At 29.6% G+C, this 19,726-nt stretch overlaps 1 protein-coding gene and 1 long non-coding RNA gene across 2 annotated transcripts in view; one reads left to right on the top strand and one right to left on the bottom strand.

The window, feature by feature from the left end:
- The window catches only part of LOC122268251 (venom peptide MmKTx1), a 52,782-nt gene that overhangs the window by 11,964 nt on the left and 21,092 nt on the right, over positions 1 to 19,726 (top strand). The gene's annotated exons all lie outside the window — the stretch shown is intronic.
- Positions 1 to 19,726, bottom strand: part of LOC139426330 (uncharacterized) — a 29,501-nt gene that overhangs the window by 5,282 nt on the left and 4,493 nt on the right. The window contains exon 2 of the long non-coding RNA XR_011637572.2: positions 4,599 to 4,849. This is a non-coding gene — a long non-coding RNA (uncharacterized LOC139426330). The remainder of the gene's footprint in view (positions 1 to 4,598; positions 4,850 to 19,726) is intronic.

Here is a 19,726-nt window from a genome sequence, read left to right as displayed (position 1 = left end):
TAAAATAAACATAATGCTTTGTCTAACCACAAAAGTCATTCGTAGGATATTTAGAGTTGTACTATAGTCACCAAAGTCACAAAACTTTAACGTAAACATATTGTACCGTCGTAAGCGTCATTCTCTGTATATTTGAATTGATAATATGATTGTGTAAGTTTTAAAAAACTTTAAAAAAAAATTATGTGCTCGAAACCATGGATTAAAGCCCCCTTACAGTCAAAATTACAGTTTTTTTTTTTTTTTTTTTTTTTTTGTAGTTTTCCTTTCTATGTAACACAAACGCGGGTTAGTTCCATGAAAAAGTCCTCCACGAAGGCAAATTTCTTCCAATATTTGATCCTGGAGTTCCCTTGTCTTTTGGATAGGGTTCAAAATTACAAGGTCAAATATTGGCGTCGTAAACTCAAAATTGAGAAATTGAGTCGGCTGTTCAACAACGATAAAAAAATAAAGAAGAATATTAAACTTTGCATATATATATATATATATATATATATATATATATATATATATATATATATATATATATATATATATATATATATATATATATATATATATATATATATATATATATATATATATATATATATATATATATTGCAATAATCTTAATTTTAAGAACCTTAATCTAAACAAAAGCGCAACTAGCCGCATAGGTTATGCTCTGAATGTTTAATATGACCATTCATTTTTTTAAAAGTCTTAAATTAAACATAATACGTTTTTAAATCACAGATGTCAGTTCCCTACTTTTAGTATTATAATTAATTACAAGGATTGAATTTTAAGTGGTTGTATTATAATTAATATACGCCTCTTTCGATGGATCTTTTCGGGACTTGGAAGAAAAAAAATGTTGAGAGAGAGGAAAATTCGCCAAGAATTGGAATCAATCAAAAAGTCCAAAATTTTTTTTGACCACGTTCCTGATGTTTCTATATGTTTTGTAACTTTACCTAAATCATCATTGATTCTTACGTTGATATTTGATATTTACGTTGATATTTATGAGATTTTTAAGGCAATCGAATTTTCGGTCGTTAAATTTTTCAGCTACATTTTGATGTAATACATCATAATTTTTTTTTTTTTTTTTACCGTTGGGAAAGCTTAACATTATTGTAACATGTGAATGTGTTCGGAATTATTGGATTAGTGATTGAGAAGTTAAAACTTAAATAAATAAAATATTAAATGGTAAGGCGAAGAAAAAAGAAATCAGTTTATAAATATATATTCTATTTTATTTTTATAATTAATTCGTCTTTATTTTTTTTTATTTATTGATTAAGCTATTTATCTGCCAACAATTTAGAATCTCATTCTTATTACTTTTTTTTCCTCACTTTTTATTACTTTTATTTACATTCACTCTTTTTATTTACTTTTTTGATAGCTGAAATCGATTATCGTGATGTTTTCATTATCTTAAACATTTTAATTAACAATTCAAATGTTTGAACGTATGCTTCAATGCTAAATATATATTTTAAAACTTAAATGTTATAAATTAAAAGTATAAAAAAACACAGGAATTTAAATTTTTTATTAAAATCTCTTTAAATTTCATATATAAGAGAAAATAAAACAAGAAAAAAATTTTACGCAAAAATTATTCCATGGAATAGAAAATAAAATTAAAGTAATTTGAAATATTAAAACAAGAAGCAAGATAATTCTACTTGATCACATAAGTAAAATCTCTTTTAAACTTGTTTATTATAAGTTTTTCTTTTTTAAACTTCATTTTGTTGAAATTTAACATAAATAACTATACGCTAAATCACATAGGAAAAAAAAAACTTTTAAACGAGTTTAATTCGTTTTATTTTTGCATTTCCAATACCATAGAGGAATCAATCCTTTGTTTAACACATACATATTTTCAATTTTCAATGTTAAAATATTCACTGTAACTAAAATAACAAATTTTCATTTATAGGAAAAAACGAAACACGTCTTATAGATACTATGTTAAGCATAGCGTGAGAAAAGCAACTAAAATAGCACGTTCAAGTCAAAAAGTGAAAGAAAAAAAAAGTTTTTAAAAATCTATTCTGCAGTTGTCAATAAAAAGTACTTAAATCACACTAAAGTACCGACTATGTTAAAGAATTCTTGAATGGAACTCACTAAACTTTACAGCTTTGCTAGGTATTAATTATTTTATTCGCTTTTTTTTTAATTAGATAATTAATTTGCTCACGCAAAATTTTATGTTTCCCTTTGAAGAATAACTGGGTTTTGTAGCATTTTATTTTTTGTTTCCTAAAATAGTGCTGAAATTTTTAAATTTTATCTTTTGGAAGTTATTGAAACGTTTTAGCAGGTGCAAACTTTAGACATTATTGTCTCTTTTGAAAAAATCCAATTTGATTTCAGTTCACATGTTTAAGATTTTAGAAATTCAAATGTAAAAATTTCATTTTTGAATTAACTCTATTTTCGCAGATTGATAAAACTATAAACCATTGAACTACTTTAAAATTAAAATAATTTACGTTTTTTTCAGTTTTAGAATTAAGAAAATTTATTGTGTTTAATTTGGTTATTTTTTTAAAAATTAATTAATTAAATTAATTGTAGTTTTCTAAGTGCATTTACTGTAGATTCTAATATATTATTAGAGATTGATTGTTGTTCGATAGTACTACACTTTTCAGAAAAGATTATTATTTTATTAGATCAGTAGAAAGTGTGCGTGATCATTGCTAGAATTTCTTGAAATTTATCTCAAAATATTTTAGCAGTAAAATTATGCGACTTGTAGTTTTGGGTAAGCAACTGCATATTTTTCTGCTTTTAGAATTTTTGAAATGTTTTATTTTAATTGTTTAATATAATAAAAACTATTTTCATATTGCTGAACAACTCTTTTTTTTTTTTTATTACCACTGTTGAACAGCCGACCCAGTTTTGAGTTTACGATTATCAGTGTTCAACTCCGTAGCCTTGTTATTTTAAGCCAAATCATATATTGGGAGAAATTCGCATTTATGGGTGTCTTTTTTATGGAACTATCTCGCATTAGCGTTTCATGGAGAGGAAAACTACGAGAACCTTCCATGGTTACCCTGATGACAAGGGGAATCAAAACCATGATCCGTCTACCACTGAGGATATTTTATGTTAGCACTGTGGTCGGTGTGAGCCGGGGGTGGAGCTCGTATTAACTAGTCATCCCTGGGATTCGAACCCGGTTCGCCTCATTGGAAGGTGAGCTCTCTATACCCTAGCCGCGGCTCGAACAATTCTTTTAATGTTATTTTCCTAAAAATAAGGATATATATTTTAAAAGCCTTATGACAGACAATTGATAATATTAAAATGCATTTCAAAGTAGGCTGATTTTCGAATTGTTCAAATATAATTTTGCGAAACAAATTCGAATGAAATTCTGGCTATACATCAGCTATGTATCTTTCATTCTGATTGAGTGATGACACTGTATTTTACATGTTTTGAAATATATTGCCAAGTACACTGAATATCCATTTTCAGTTTAAACTAGAAACTGAATGGAGAAAAACTAATAACTAAATGGAGATGATTAAAAGTATATGTAACATTTTCTTCCTCTGTCTACACCCATAAGATGGTTGGATTCACCTACAAAAGTTAAGACAACATAAAGCATACAATTGAAGTGCCAACAAAAGAACAGATTTATCTGATTTTTCTGTTGCAAATTGTTTTAACTTTCAAGAGTATCTACTCAATGCAATCGGATATTTTCGGATGGAAACAAAGCCGGAGATGGCAAGTGTGGGATTGGAGTTTCAAAACTAGAAACCCGGATCAGTCTTCCGCTTGGAACTTACAGCTTTAGAGGAACGTCTCAAGGCTTAAGGTCCCGCAGCGGACTGATCGTAAGGACACGGTTCCCAGCAGATCACCGAAGTCAAGCATCACTGGCTGCGGTCAGTGTGCGGGTGGGTGATCACTTGGATTAGTCTGGGTAGGTACCGAGGTTGTGCAGTATTGGTCCTCGTTAAACTATTCTACCGTAAAATGCTCGAATCGTGTGTAGGTCGTTGTGCTACCGAAGCGGGGTGCCATCCCCTCTGCAGAGGATCAAAATTGTGATGGTATGTCTTAGGATCATCCTCAGGGATGTTTCCCAGACAGTCGCTTATGGCCCATTGTGCAGCTCTAGTGCGACGTATAGTTTGTCTAAGCTGAGAACTCCTCCCACCACAAAGTCTAAGGCCGTCTGGTCCTATGGAAACAAGAAGAGCGCATTTTAGGGAGGGTAGCTTCACTCTAGGACTAACACAATAAACAGAAGAAAGAGATTCCCTTTCTCTCGCCGACCCGACCCCGCACCCCTATTTGAAATAGTCATACCTCGTTACCATGGTCACCACCACAGATCCAGACGAATGTCTGGGGGAGAAAAACTATAAATGAACTACAGCAACAACTCAAGGCTTTAGCTTCTTATTCTGTCAACATCTGGATTCTGCCTGACAGCCACTGTTCTATCCAACATTTGAAAAACTGGTACCGTTTTGGGGATTCAGCCTTAATTTCAATTTTGATTTTACGAAAACAATTTTCCCTTTGCCTTGATGCATATTTCTAATGGGTACCTTCGCATGTTGGTCTTGGGGGAGATGAGGTAGCTGAGGAAGGCTATGCAAAGAGTTGGTAGCCTTAGCTAAGGAGATTAGAAGCCCTTAGCTAAGGAAAGAAATGGAATAGTTTCAATATTTTCTGGAAATCTAGATAAGAGTAAAATCTGCTGTTGCTTCATCCTTGCTCTTTTTTCCTGCACAAGACTGGAACAGTGGCAAACAGCTTGTAAGTGCTCTGAATTCCACGCTACACCACGAGAGAAACCCTACAAGGCAATATTTAATTTAAAAACTTGAATTTGAAAGAGTGATATCAGGCTCACCAAGAATAAGTTATGAAGTTTCAAACTCTGAACAAAACATTTCAAAATGTCGTAATGCAAACAAATTTTGGGAGGATTACTTGGAATTACGTCATGGGAAAATTTTCTTAAAATAATTTGTTACGCTTTGACGTTTAGAAAATCATTTTATTACGTTTGAAACTTTACGACTTACTCTAGGTTTGTCTGTGATAACTTTTATCTTAATTTTTAAATCTTGATACAACAATACTGATGAAACAAAATTCGTGATAAAAAAGTTTTTCCCGTTTTTCTAAAAATTTAAAATAACAAAGAAGGATAGATTTAAAAAGCGTTTCTCCATTTGTTTTGAAATGGCTTACAAACACCTGTTAATAAACTTAATAGTTTAAATAATTAAAAAAAATATTTTTTAAAAAGCTCGTTATTAAAATATTTTTTTACAAAAACTTGTTTTCAAAATTTCGAATACCTTAAAAATCCTTATATAAAGCAATTTTTGTAACCATAAATTTCGCAAAATTAATAAATAAATGAATATAAATAAATAAATATAAATAAATAAATAAAAATAAATAAATATAAATAAATAAATATAAATAAATAAATATAAATAAATATAAATAAATATATATAAATATATAAATAAGTATAAATAAATAAATATAAATAAATAAATATAAATAAATAAATATAAATAAATAAATATAAATAAATAAATATAGATAAATATAAATAAATAAATAAATAAAATAAATGTATAAATAAAAAAAATAGTTTTATTTGTTTCCAATTAGTGCAGATTTAAAAATGAATTTGTTTTATTTCTGAAATTCATCCCTGTTTTAGAACAGAAAAGAAATAAATGAGGATATAAATTTTCAACATCCGTTTTTCAAGTACGAATCTTAGGCAGTTTATTATTATTTTTAAAAAAGGAAACTAATCTTTTTTTTTTTTTTAACAGTCGTCCTCTTTTTTTTTTACCATTGCTTATTAGCGCATGAACTGTAAAATTCCTGCGCAAAAGGTTCTTTGAAGCTTTTTTATGTATTACAACTGCAAGGTAAGTAAGTATATTTAAAAAACGTGTTTAGAACGTGTTCATAAAACTTTATGATATATGTTTGCAGAAAAAAATCTAATTGTACAAAACCATCATAAGAAAAGAGTTAAAAATCAATGTATCACAAGTACACTCGTACTTAGTCCCAAAAGATTGATATAAATTTTTACATAAATTTTTTATAATTTTTTAATATAAATTCAAAAATTTATATAAATCTTATTACACTGGTTGAAAAAATTAAGACAACATCAGAATTGGACACAGCTTCAATGGGCTAATGTCCTCTTCACCGCTGAGTCCAGATTCAGTCTACAACCTGATTCTGGACGGTTATTGATGTGGAGGGAACCTGGAACCCGATACCATCCCAGCAACATTATCGAAAGGGACCATTATGCTGGTGGAGGACTCATGGTTTGGACAGGGATCATGCAAGATATCCTCACACCGCTCCATGTGTTTTATAATGGTTCAGTGAATGCCCAGAGGTACAGGCAGGAGGTCCTAGAGCCCTATGTGCGACTTTTCAGGGGCGCTGTTGGCCCTGAGTTCAGTTTTATGGACGACAATGCGCGACCACATAGGGCTTTCATGGTTGATAAGTATCTGGAAAGCGAGGATATTCAACGAATGGATTGGCCAGCCAAATCCCCTGACCTGAATCCCATTGAACATGCTTGGGATGCTCTAGGGAGAGCAATTGCGATGCGCCAACCTCCCCCCAGAACCATTCTGGAGTTAAAAATTGCTCTGGTGGAAGAATAGGAGGGTCTTCCACAAGTCCTCCTTAACTCCCTTATTAACATAAGGGTGCATACTCGTTGTGCATGCTGTCTGTCTGTCAGTGGTGACCATACACCATACTAGAGGCAACACACACTGTACAAGCCTCACTTTTATTGTCATCTCTTATCCTTAAGTTCAGACTACATTGGATTTATTGGCAATAGGTCTTGTCAGTGAATGACACTTTCATTCTTGTTTTGCATACTTTATTATCATGGAATAATCTATATCCATACCAAATTTCATTTATTTATATTCAGTTATTTTTGAGATATTTGGGAAAATGTCTTCCATCTCTTAATTTTGTACACCAGTGTATATTACAAATCATCGATTTGCAGACATATTATTGCAAAAAGATTATTTTGCGAATATCCTGGCCTATTCATTCGCTCATCTGTTTACTTAATTCCTTCAATAGGTTAAATAAATTTGGTTTTGAAATTTATGTACTTTTACAATCAAACACTGCAAAAATTTCCGACGCAAATTCCGGCAAAAAGCAATGCACGTTTTTCCCTTAAATACATTTTACCGGAACATGTCACAGGGAAAAATATAATATGCTCTAATTTTTGCAGTAATAATTACTGTCAAATCACTGTATCAAATCACTCTAATCAAATAAACATCACAGTAAATATTACGTATAATATTTTACTGCAAAAATGGATTTTACAATAAAATGGATTTTACCGATGATGCCCACAAAGGGCTGGTTTTTTATACCGTAATTTGATCCGGAATATTTTACAGTGCAGGCTTGAAAACTTTTGATTGTGATCAATTTTATTTATGATAAGTTATAATTTATGCATTTGTAGCACTTTTTACTAAAATTAATTTAATATGAGTAATGTTTTATAGTAATCTTCAGAGTTAAATTTTAGGGTCTAACATTTAACCAACCAAAGTTGCAGACGAGCAAATTTCTCAGATTCAACATCCAGTAAAATAGCTTGACGAGTCAAATATGCAATAAATGAATCTTCTTTGTTCTATAATGAACTCTTTTTTTCCCACTTGATAGTACGTATTTTATGATATGGCAAAATTTAAATGTATTAATTATTCATGATACACTACGTTATGTAAATAAACAAAATTTTACCATTTTTTATTTCTCGGAGATTTTTTTCTGACAAAAATTGGCATTGATAAATAGATAATTTCTTATTACGTTTAAAACATTTATTGCAATACATGGTTCACAAAAAATTTGTGTTATATAGTTTTTGTTCGTTGCAAATTCGATTGTTTTTTTTTTGTTTCCTTTTTTTATGCATCAAATATAGTTTATTGAAAAAGCATTTTGAAACTTGCTTGCGTGTTTGCATTTTAAATAATTAATGAACGCAGGGTTAAAATGTGATTCAATAATTAAATCAATATGACATTATGTTTACACTGTGAAAAAAATTTGGAAAATTACCGTATTGGAAGGCAATGACATTTCTGAGGAAAAAAAACATAATTTTGATAATAAAAACCGAAATATACGGTATTTAAATTATTCATTTGGTAATTTTTCCGTTCATATGGTAAGAATTTACCAGAAATTCTGATTTTCAAAATTATAGTTCCTATTGTCACATTTAATAAAAAATATTTAACTGAAAATTACTTAACTGAATAAATTGTTCTTATGTCATTCTCTAGGAATCATGACAAAAATTATCAAATTTTATCACAAATTATGAAACCATATTTTAATCTTAGTTTTATCAAAATCTTTTCCGAAGTTGGTCTATAAAAATTAACGAGCTTTTTACTGTTCTTATAGAGTAAAAAAATACGGTAATTTTTACCATATTCTGGTAGTTTTGAACACATGTTTTCTCAGTGTATTAAATGAATAATAATAGCAAATACAAACACTTCTTTTTGTTATTTTCTTGTAAATCCTTGTCATTGTGTATCCTTTATTATGATACTTAATGAATCATACATTATGTTATATAATGACTCATAATTATGTTAAGATGAATCATATAAAGTTAAAATCTTCTGTTATTTCCCATTGTGTCATACCTAATTAGAAAGATCGTGTTATAGCCTAATGTGTGACAAATAATACAAAAATCTTCCTTTATTGCTTAATGTATCATACATAAAATTAAAATCGTCTTTCATATAATATGCCAAAATATTTTGTTATAAGCCAATGCATAATAATGTCAGAACATCTCTTCATTTTTTCTATATATCATGCAAATAGTTGTTATTTAATAATCAAAATTAAAAGCAGTTTTTTTCATTTCGACAACACATAAAATGGAATTTTTTAAATACAAATAAATAAATAAACGAATTTGGGAAATAAACGGTTATAGATTACATGATTTAAAAAAATACACCAATACAATATTGTTTTTGTATGGAAATTAAAAATAATTTCCTACATCGTAAACTATTTTAGATTTTTTTCTCCCATAAAAATAATGCAATATCTTCAAATAGTGCAATTTGTATCTTTTCCCTCAAGTTCGATTTAAATCGAAGATTAGAGGACTTATCGGAAATCCCGAAATGTATTAACATGTGCTAGTGTATTCTTTTCCCGACCCTTTTTCCTTTAAAATCATGCACAGACAAGCTTTCCTTTTTTCTCAACCCTCAGATATTTTTAAAAGGATGTTTGTGTTCTCCTAAAAGTGATTTATTTTCGATATATTTTTTCCCCTCCCACATCATAAAATAATCTATCAAGCATTATTTTTCCCTTTTAAAAGGGATTTTTTCTCTCTTGTGCCTAGCTGGTTTGATAGAGCTTTTGTAAGTAAGTTTGGTATTTAATCAATGTTAGATCCCTTATACCCGTTGTAAGGTATAATGATTATTTTCTTCCTTATGTAACATCTATATTTACGAATCTTAAAAATATTTCAGGAACAATTCGAAACGTGGAGCAATGGAATTGATTCATTGATTATTGATGATGTTGCTGATTGTGTATTTTTGCTTCGAGTAGGTATCGCTAAACAAGCAATAAAACATTTAATTTTCGTTGTGATAAGGGGAAATAGTTCACGCTTAAGCTTGTTGAGACATTTTGAAAATTTGGTTTCAGCAAAAATATCTATCGCCATACATCTTAAAGTATTATCTTGCTTATTACACAGTAAGAAGAACTGTAGTGTAATATTTCTTTGAATCCGATGTTGAACGACCCAAAAAAATTGTGTAAAGGAGCACTTTATTTAAAGTTAACTCCAAATCGAGCATTCATTTACAATTTGTAGAGTGTAGTTTTACCCAAACACTTGTAAAGGTTAAAGCTTACACCAATTCCAAGCGCATTCACACCAGAAGTGAACTATTTTTGCTTCCAGATTTACCGATGTTGGCGAGTTTTGGATAACGACAAGGTTGCCTTCAATGCAGATCTACATCTACAGTGACAGGAATTTGACGTTAAAATACGAATGTAAGTTTTTAGGTGCGTAATAAGAATGTTTATATTTCAAATTTTTTAATTTTTGTAAACCATGTTTACTACTTTTATAATCCATATATATATATATATATATATATATATATATATATATATATATATATATATATATATATATATATATATATATATATATATATATATATATATATATATATATATATATATATATATATATATATATATATATATATATATATATATATATATATATATATATGTAATTAAAATTACAGTTCGAATTTGTCTCAATATTCTCTCTGTGCTACGTGTGTGTTCGATTTACAAACTTTCTTTATTTATAGAATTAGTGTATCCACTGAAAGAATAACTGCAGAACTGTAAGTTCTACAGAGTTTTTCAATGAAAAATACAGTTTTTTATTTGTTTTTGTCTTTAACCATTTTTAGCAAAATTTAAAAAAATTATCTTTCTTTTTTCTTCCTTTTTTCTTCCTTTTTTCTTTTTACGGACTTACTCTGTATATTTGACTATTTAAACTTGTTTTCTTGAAAAAACTGTTTCTTTTCTTCTGTTTTTTCTCTAATCATAAACGGATTAAAACCGTCAGTTTATATTCTAGTATTTGCCTTTCAATTTTGCTTACCGTACGTTTACTTTTTTTTCAAATCATTTTCTGATTATTTTCTATGCTTTCTGTTACTTTCAGTAATTATTTTACGGTTTTGAACATCGAATAAATAAAACTGTGAATCGATATCATTCTCAAAATGAAAGTCCACCGGATTATTATGTTTCTTTATAAATAATATTAAGTTTCAAAACAACTTTATAAGGGTCGGTCACTATAGTTGTAAATGTTTTTACCCTTAAGACTCTTAAGATAAAGACAGCTTAAGAATTTTCTTCATAAAAAAACTAGAGCTGCGGTAGGTAATTGGACATTGCACTCGCCTCCCAATGAGGTGACCCAGGTTTGAATCCCAGCATTGGCTGGTCATAAGAATTCTACTTGTTGCTCTTATCAACCACAATGCAGGTATAACTACTCTATCGATTTTTTAGTTTGCTTGTGAACAAAGGGAAATTTTTTTTTTAAAAAAAAGATACTACTTACCTGCTTAAACAGGCTTCCGTTTTTAAATGACAGTATTTTAATGTAAAGTAAACGGTTTTATACTGGCTAAACCAGCTTACAGTTTTTTACATCCTAAATGAATGATTCTTACTTTATATTGTTTTGTAAAAATAGCTTTGCTGACTCTTATGTGCATCTTATTTTACTGTAATTACAAATTTTAGTATAACTGAGCACCAGAATTTACACTAAGTAGTGTAAAAGAACGTTCGTGGTTTAGTGTGACGCCTAGCCCCAACAGTTATGTATGATGTTTCAGACTGCTTAGCTGTAAAGTAATTATCACCAGTTTTGGTGATAATGAAGATTATGAACCTTGCGTCGTTCGACCACACCTGTGTCAATAATTTCGGTTTATCATTACCCACTTAAATTTGTTTTATAAATAAGTTTTCAATCTTATATTTTATTTTTGATATTGTAAATTTTTTTTGCGTAGATAAATCTTTACGAGGCTAATCCTAAAAATAAGTTCTCCTGTTTTTTAAATATTCAAAAACAAATTTATTTTCCAGAACTGCTGTCCTTATTCTAAATGCTGATCATCTGTGTATATTTCAACATAATCTCTCCTCAAAATAATTGTTTTTTTTTTTTTGTCGACGTTGTGTTGCAGTTTTTGCACGCCTTTATCATACCAGCACCACGGCATGCCTTTGAGAATGCTTTGAAACCCCTCTGTAACCTTAGAAAGCATAAGCGATTTTAGTTGGAATTAAAAAATCCCATGCCTGTTGGAACCATAATGAATTATAATAGATCTGGGTAATTTAGAATCAAAGAAAACTGTAGCGCAAGGGCGTTTAAGGGGTTACTTTTTCTTGCAACAGTTTTGAATGAGCATTAGCGACCATGCTCCTTATACTCTGGCCTTATCTTCTAGTACCAATCACCTATCCCTGAATTTTGAACCGAAGGTGATTTAACTCTTTTGACGAAGTTAAAGATGAACTTCAACCCGTTTCTGCCCAAATGTAGAAAAGAGAAGTTTCTTGACTGACGGCATGATTCAAACCAAGAACCTCCAGGTTCGCTGTAATCTCCATCGCTGTGCAAGGCAAGTGCAGAAAAAAAATGACTACATTGAATAACTTTTGATCTAATGATCAAATCTTTACCTTCCAGGATTCAAACTTAATGGTTCGAAGAAGTGACCTTAACACTAGATTGCCTAAGGAAGTCATTTTGACTGCTTTTAATTTCAATTAGAAAAAAAACGATGTATATAATGACACAATTTCTTAGAATTTTGTACAATGTATAGTTTTTTTGTTGTTAATATTTAGTAATAACTTGTTATATAATTGTAAATAATCTAAAAAATATAAAAAATTAATTTTAAACAAATTTCTTTACACATTATTTATTCTTTTACAATCTAGTCATTTTGACTGCTTTTGGGCAATATAGGTATATACTAAATTTCAGTCTTTCTAGTGTTAAATATGCTAATTAGGCCATTTAAGTAGGGCAGACGATATTTAAAGTTACGAAATCAGACACAAAAACGTACTTTCTCTAAATAAACATACCTTTTTTTTACGACTTTGGATTTCTGATTCTCAAAATATAGGGAGTTACAGTGATGTGGGAAATTATATTATTATCCCCATAGTTTACTCAAGAGAGCGATTTTAAGTTTGATGGCTATAGTGTTAAAATTTACTTTTTATGTATTTCGCAATATCTCGAGAACTTTTTGAGTAAATTGAAGATTTTTTGCACTCAATTATGAAATTCGTTTACCTAAAAATAATTCCATGCAAAAAATAAATATAAGTAATTATTTATTATTTTATTTAGTGGTAGTCGAAAAAATTTTGAATTACAAGCTTTACGATTTTTGCACAATTTTAAAGTATGTAATTTTACAGTGCAAAATATGAAATTCGATTGAAATCGGTTGAATAGTACCTGAGAAATCAAATTTTTTAGAAGTATATATAAATTTGATTTCTCAGGAACTATTCGAGAGATTTCGCTCGAATTTTTCATTTTGCCACGTAAAATTATATACTTTAAAATTATATAAAAATTTTTATACCTTACAATTCAAATTTCTTTCGGCTTTTAGTAAATAAAATAATAAAAAATATTAAATATTTATTTATATTAATTTTTTGCATGGAACTACTTTGGATAAAAGAATTTTATAATATTGTGCAAAAAATTTTAAACATCCGTAAAATATTTTCGATATATAGCGCAATGCGCAAAAAGTAAATTTAACATCATGGGATCCAAACATAGGATCGGTTTCATGACTAAACTATGGGGACTATATTTCCCAGATTGCAGCTACCCCCTATATTTTGGTTGTCAGAAATCTGAATCCGTTAAAAAAAAGAGGTATGTTTTGCAGAGAAAAAACGTTTTTGTGTCTAATATCGTAACTTAAAATATCGTCGGCAATAATTCATAAGCTTATTTGAGCCCCCCCCCCCTCCTCGAACCATTAAGTTTGAGTTTCACAAAGTTAAGTTGAGTACAAAATTTCCACATCAATCGAACTTTAAAACTTTAAATCATGTTATGACTTTCATCCATATGATAATTATTGAGCCGTGGATGCTCAGGGGATAGAGCATTCGTCTCCCAACGAGGTGAAGCTGATTTAAATTCCAACGATGGCCGGTTAATACGAGCTCCGCACCCGGCTCTCACCGACCACTGTGCTGACTTAAAATATCCTTTGTGGGAGATGGATCATGGGTTAAGGTCCTCTTGCCGGTAGGCTAAAGGAGAGAGATTTTCGCGATTTTCCTCACCGAGTAACGCAAATACGGGTTAATTCCAACAAAATTTTTCTCTACAACGGCAAATTTCTCCCTGTACTACTTGATCCAGGAGTTCCCTTGTCTTCTGGGTTAGGTTCAGAATTTTAAGGCTACGAATTTCAAGGCTAGTTCTAAACCCTAAATTGGGTCAGATGTTCAACGACGGTTTTAAAATAAAATAAAATAATAACTTACGTCTATTGTAAATCTGCTGGAAACTGAGATCATTCGAGTTTAATTTACAAATTAAACCATCCTTTTATTGTAATGTTCTCATATTTTTGTGGAAAGCCTCATATCATTTACAGTTTAATTTTAAAAAATATAAAATCTACTTTGAAAATTTCTAGAAAATTTTTTGAAATTTTTTCATTAGTTACCAAATACAATTCATTGAATGAATGAATCATTAATGAAAAATGAATTATTAGATGAATGAAAAATGAATCATTAATGAAAATTGAATTAAAAAGAAATTTCCACACTTGCGTAGTATGAAAGGACTACTTGAAATGCTCGTATCGCTTAACGATTTTTTCCTTCAAAATGGTTTAAATTTTTAAAAAAAATTTCCTTAATGTTTTATAAGTTATAACTAAAACGCATAAGACAAAGAAATTTGTTTTTTTTATAAAATTATCCATAAATGCTCCAGCTAGATTTACGAAATTTAATACAATTTATTGTGAATAACAACTAAAGTAATCAATACAAGTTACTAACTTATTGCTATAAATATTGATTAGAGTATTCAAAAATTGTTTTCTTCGCTCGTAATTTATAACTGATCTTTCAAACCTCCGAAAACTTGCAAATTTATTGGTAAGCAGTAAAAAAATTGCTCTACCTAAACACCTCTTAAGTTACAAAATAATCCTCAATACTTTTATCAAAATTTTCAATCTCAATATTTTCTCAATATTATTCCCCCCCTCTCTCTCTCTGTATATATATATTTATTTATATATATATATATATATATATATATATATATATATATATATATATATATATATAATATTAACCCTGAGAAATTTTTTTAGCCACAAAATGTATAAATGTTGTATAAAACATTAACTCCTTTTTTATTAAAATAATTTCAACAACAAATGAACAGGGAAAAAAAAACATTAATTTAATTTAGCTTATCGTTGTCTCAAAGGTGAAACGTAATTAACAGTGATGCTTTTAAAGCTGATTGTATTAATATATTAATTTGCATAGCGTGCCCGAGTACAATTTAGTCATGTCTGCTGTTGACACATCTGATGCAATTACAGTTGGACCGTACCCGGGCATTATTACTATATCCCCTCATCTCAAACTCCACAATTTGCAGCAACCAATTTGAATTTCGTATCAAATTCCCCAGAGTGTAATCAGATGGAAAGGTAGCTTGTCTCTATTAGGGGTTTTAAAATTCCTAGACTGTCACTGTCGACAGTGATTAATGCGATTCTCGTACTGCCATCTATGAGAGGTTAATGTAACTAGATTTTATATACATAGTTACTCATGACGGCGATAGATGGCGGTTAAATGCCAGTTTTTGAATTTATTGCTTCTTGTCGGATTTGAGAAGAAAATCGATTTGTTCAGATGCATTTAGGAAGAAAGGAATGAGAAAGATGCGATGTGTATTTTGTTCGTTTATTTTTGAAATTTTGAGAGGATTGCAACCTCAGCCGATGGGAAACAAAATAATCTCATTAATATTTTATGTTACAAAAATTCTTAAAATTATAATTGAAGATTCTTTGATAGCAGAAAAAAAAGAGCATAATAAAATAATCGAGAGGGTTTTAGAATTTAAATATTTATTACAATTTCTTTAATTAGCAAAGCTATAATTTCGTAACGTTAATTTTTTATTTTTAAAAACAGAAATAAAGAAGTAAAGCTGTAAGAAGCTGGATTTTTTTTCTTTTAAATCTGAGGGATTTGAATACTTTTTAAATATAACCCATTTGTATACTTCTGTAGAAAAATACGAACTTAATTTCAAAACGAACAAGTATTTTAAATGCTTAAAAAATTGCTAATATTTTTTTTAGAGTAGTTGCAAATTAGGCAGGATTTTTCTACCAAAATTTATGTATAATTTATTAGGAACCCAAACAATGTCAGTGAAACAGAAAATATCTCTTACCAGAGGCACGTTATGTTTTTAGTTGTGTAATAAAGATAATTATGTTCTCTTAACAATATTTACAAGTAACTCTTTCTATTGTATTAAATAATATTATTAAATCTAGTTTTTATTTTTTTCTGTTCGAATTCTTCTTTATATTTTCTCTGTTCTGTGTGTATGTTTTTAATTTTAGTGTTTATTTTGATAGTGTATGCAAAATACAAAACAAAAATAGCGTATATAAAGGGTATGCAAAAATTAGTGCAAAAATTAGTGCCTCCTAAATTAATGATCCTTACTTTATAGTATATCGTAAAAATAACTTTACTGTACACCACTTTGGGGGAAAGTAGTTGCCACAGCTTTTTGTATTTAAAATCACTACAATTTAGTTACAGTGTACCTTATTCCCCCCCTCTCTCTCCTTTTTAATTTTTTCGTTTATTTCATTTTTTTCATTTATTCATTTTTTTTTTATTTATCGTAGCATTTTTTTCAGTGTTTTCAATTTTTTTTAAACATTTCTTAACATGCTCTTAATTTTCATTACTGTTTTCTTACAAAAATGTTTACGGTTTCCATAAAATTTTTATTTGATTTTTTTGATGGTCATGCACGATTAGTTACTTAATGTGATATTGTTCTTTCTTTACCTCTTTTATTTCACTCCTTAGTAAATTAAGCACTTTCATTTTCTTTCTTTTTTAAGTGAATATACATTTCAAACCGTTCTGTAATGGACTGATCGTAAAGATACGGTTCCTGGTTGACCATCGAACTCAAGTATAACTGGCTGCTGTCAGTAAGCGGCGGAAGACAAATTTTATCAACCTCCGAAGGGACCGAGGGTGTGCGGTGTGCGACATCTCTCCTCGTTAAACTGCTCGACAGTTAGGTTCTCGACCTTAATTTTGGTGATCTCTTTTTTGTTTGTTTTGATTTTATCAAAATGTTTATGTCCGCAATAACATTTTCATTTTATCTATTTATTTTTATAGTTTTATAGGTTTTGTCGCGAAATTTCATTACATTTCATTACATATACTCCTTGACAATAAAAAAAAATGGTAATAAAACTTTTTTTTATACTTTTATTATTATTTTCTTTTAAATTCCCATGCATGTATGCACCTTTATTGAATAAAATATCGGATTTCATTAGCCTGTTTCGAAAAAGGTGTGTTTAAAAAAAAATAATAAATCTTAGTTGCAGTTCCTTTTCTTGAATAATCTCTGGAAGGGAGGGAAGAGAAATATTGGCAGTTCTCTTGATGAATTATTGCTGCTGCGGAGTTATTAGAGAATGATGCAAGAAAAGTTCCTCCCCACCTCCCCAGAAACTTCTGCAGAGCAAGTCGCCGACGGCTGATAAGGCGCTTCTCATCCTTCGCTCTTGAGCATCTCGAGAGATGCTTATCTTTGTCTTCGCACCGGATTCATCCCTTTTTGATCTTGGGCTTCATTTTTTTTTAAAGATGAGTGCATCTGCGAATGATTCGCTTCGGTAGCGTTATAGTAACTGAATTTATTCGGAGTGTGTTGCAGTTTATTGTCGGTCGCGAGTTATTGGTTTTTTTGAGTTTTTCCTGAATCGACTCCATTGACGAGATGAATTATGCATGCGATATTTTGTCACTAAATGCGATGAAGTTTAGCAAAAATAAACCTCAAATCGATATGAGATAGAAATATGTTGAATGCAGTGCAAGTGGTGGGATGTAAGTAAAGCAAAGAAAAGGTGATGACAATGATTTTGAAACAATCAAAACTTTTTAAAAATGAATTAAAAATTAAGCATGCATTTGAGTGTAATATATTTCCTCCAGGTATAAAAAATTGAAGATATTTTTCTGTAATTCTTTAGATATTATGCTACAGATATAAAAATTTACTCCAAAAATAATGAAAAGGTATAAATTATTACATCACCGAAAACTAATGGCGCTCAAAAATTATTTCTGATTATTTGAAATGCATGCTTAGAGCATGCTTAGACTCGTTTCTAACTTAATAAGAATAATGCTATTCTAAAATTAGCTCTAGCTAAAATTAGTAGCTAAAAAAATATTATTAAATATTAGTAATTAATAGCTGGAAAAAAAAACTTAAAGTTTCAAAAATATCCTAAACTGTAAAAAAAAAAAAAAAAAAAAAAAAAGTAACTTAACACAAAAAATGTTTGCAATTACATTACACGTAAGTGGTGCAGCGAAACAAAGTAAGATAACTTTTATATCTAGGTGTTTCACTTAACTAAGAATGTTCCTTTACACCATTTGGTGTAAAGTGGTCGTCACTATTTTTGTTATTAACACCAAAGTTTATAAATACAGTAAGATATGATACACTTATCAGTATGTTACACATATATATAACGTTATTTTTACGATACCATATATAGAAAGAATAATTAATTTAGGATACATATATACAGTATTTTTTAAAATAAAATTAATTTGTTGATGAAACTGACATGCAGCACAGAGAGAATATTAACGTGAATTCGAACTAAGCTTAACAAAACCGAAGTGGATAGAAATTAAATATTGCAAAATCACTTAATACAACTGACAGATTAATGTAAATTATGTAAACTCAAGAGATGAATGAACCGGTGAGGTGAACCTGGTTCGAATTCCAGCAATGGCTGGTTGATACGAATACGGCATCCGGCTAGCACCGATCACAGTGCTGACGTAAAATATCCTGAGTAGTAGACAGACGGAGCATGGGTTAGAGTCCCCTTGCCGTCAGGCTAACCATAGGAGGTTCGTGGTTTTCCTCTCCTTGTAACGCAAATGTGGGTTAGTTCCTCCAAAAAGTCCTACAGGAAGGGAAATTTCTCCCAATACTTGATCCAGGAGTTCCCTTGCCTTCTGGATTGGGTTCAAAATTACAATGCTACGGAAACATTAGTTGTCGTAAGCCCAATGGATTGGGTCGGCTGTTCAACGAGATGATTAAAAATATGATTAAAAACATACATGCCTCTTTTTAACAGTTTAAGTCTATTTCTGTGGAATGTTCAGTATCGTGGGAAGTGAAAACAAACTTTCTACTTCCCAGCTCGGTTGTAAATAATCTATCATTGTAGTCTGTCTGTATTCAAACGTGTCCCAAAAATTATTGAAATTAATTCATGAATGGAGTACAGTTTAGTCCCGACAATTCGAGGTAGAGGTGACCAAGTCTACTTCGAACTTTTGAAAACTCGAATTATCGAAAACTTAAATGGTTAACTTAAATACTTAAATAAATGGAGAAAAAAATAGTTTTTGAAGTTGAGTATTTAATTGAAAAATGTATTTTACTTAATTTTTTTTTATTTGGATTAGATGATCAGGGTATATTTACTGCATTACAATAAGTTGCAATACTCATTATATTACTGCATTGTACTTTAAAATAATTGTCTAATTTTTTTTTTACTTAAACACACTGTTCCAATGATTCATTGTTTTATACACAAATTTCTTTTTCACTATTCAGTAATAGCAATCGTTGTGAAACCAATCGTAGTAA

The sequence above is a fragment of the Parasteatoda tepidariorum genome, chromosome 10 (assembly GCF_982258835.1).
Source record: "Parasteatoda tepidariorum strain Cologne lab strain chromosome 10, Ptep-v5.0, whole genome shotgun sequence".
NCBI lineage: Eukaryota > Metazoa > Arthropoda > Arachnida > Araneae > Theridiidae > Parasteatoda > Parasteatoda tepidariorum.
Note: the sequence above shows the minus strand (reverse complement) of the source record. Positions and strands in the feature narration are given on the sequence as shown.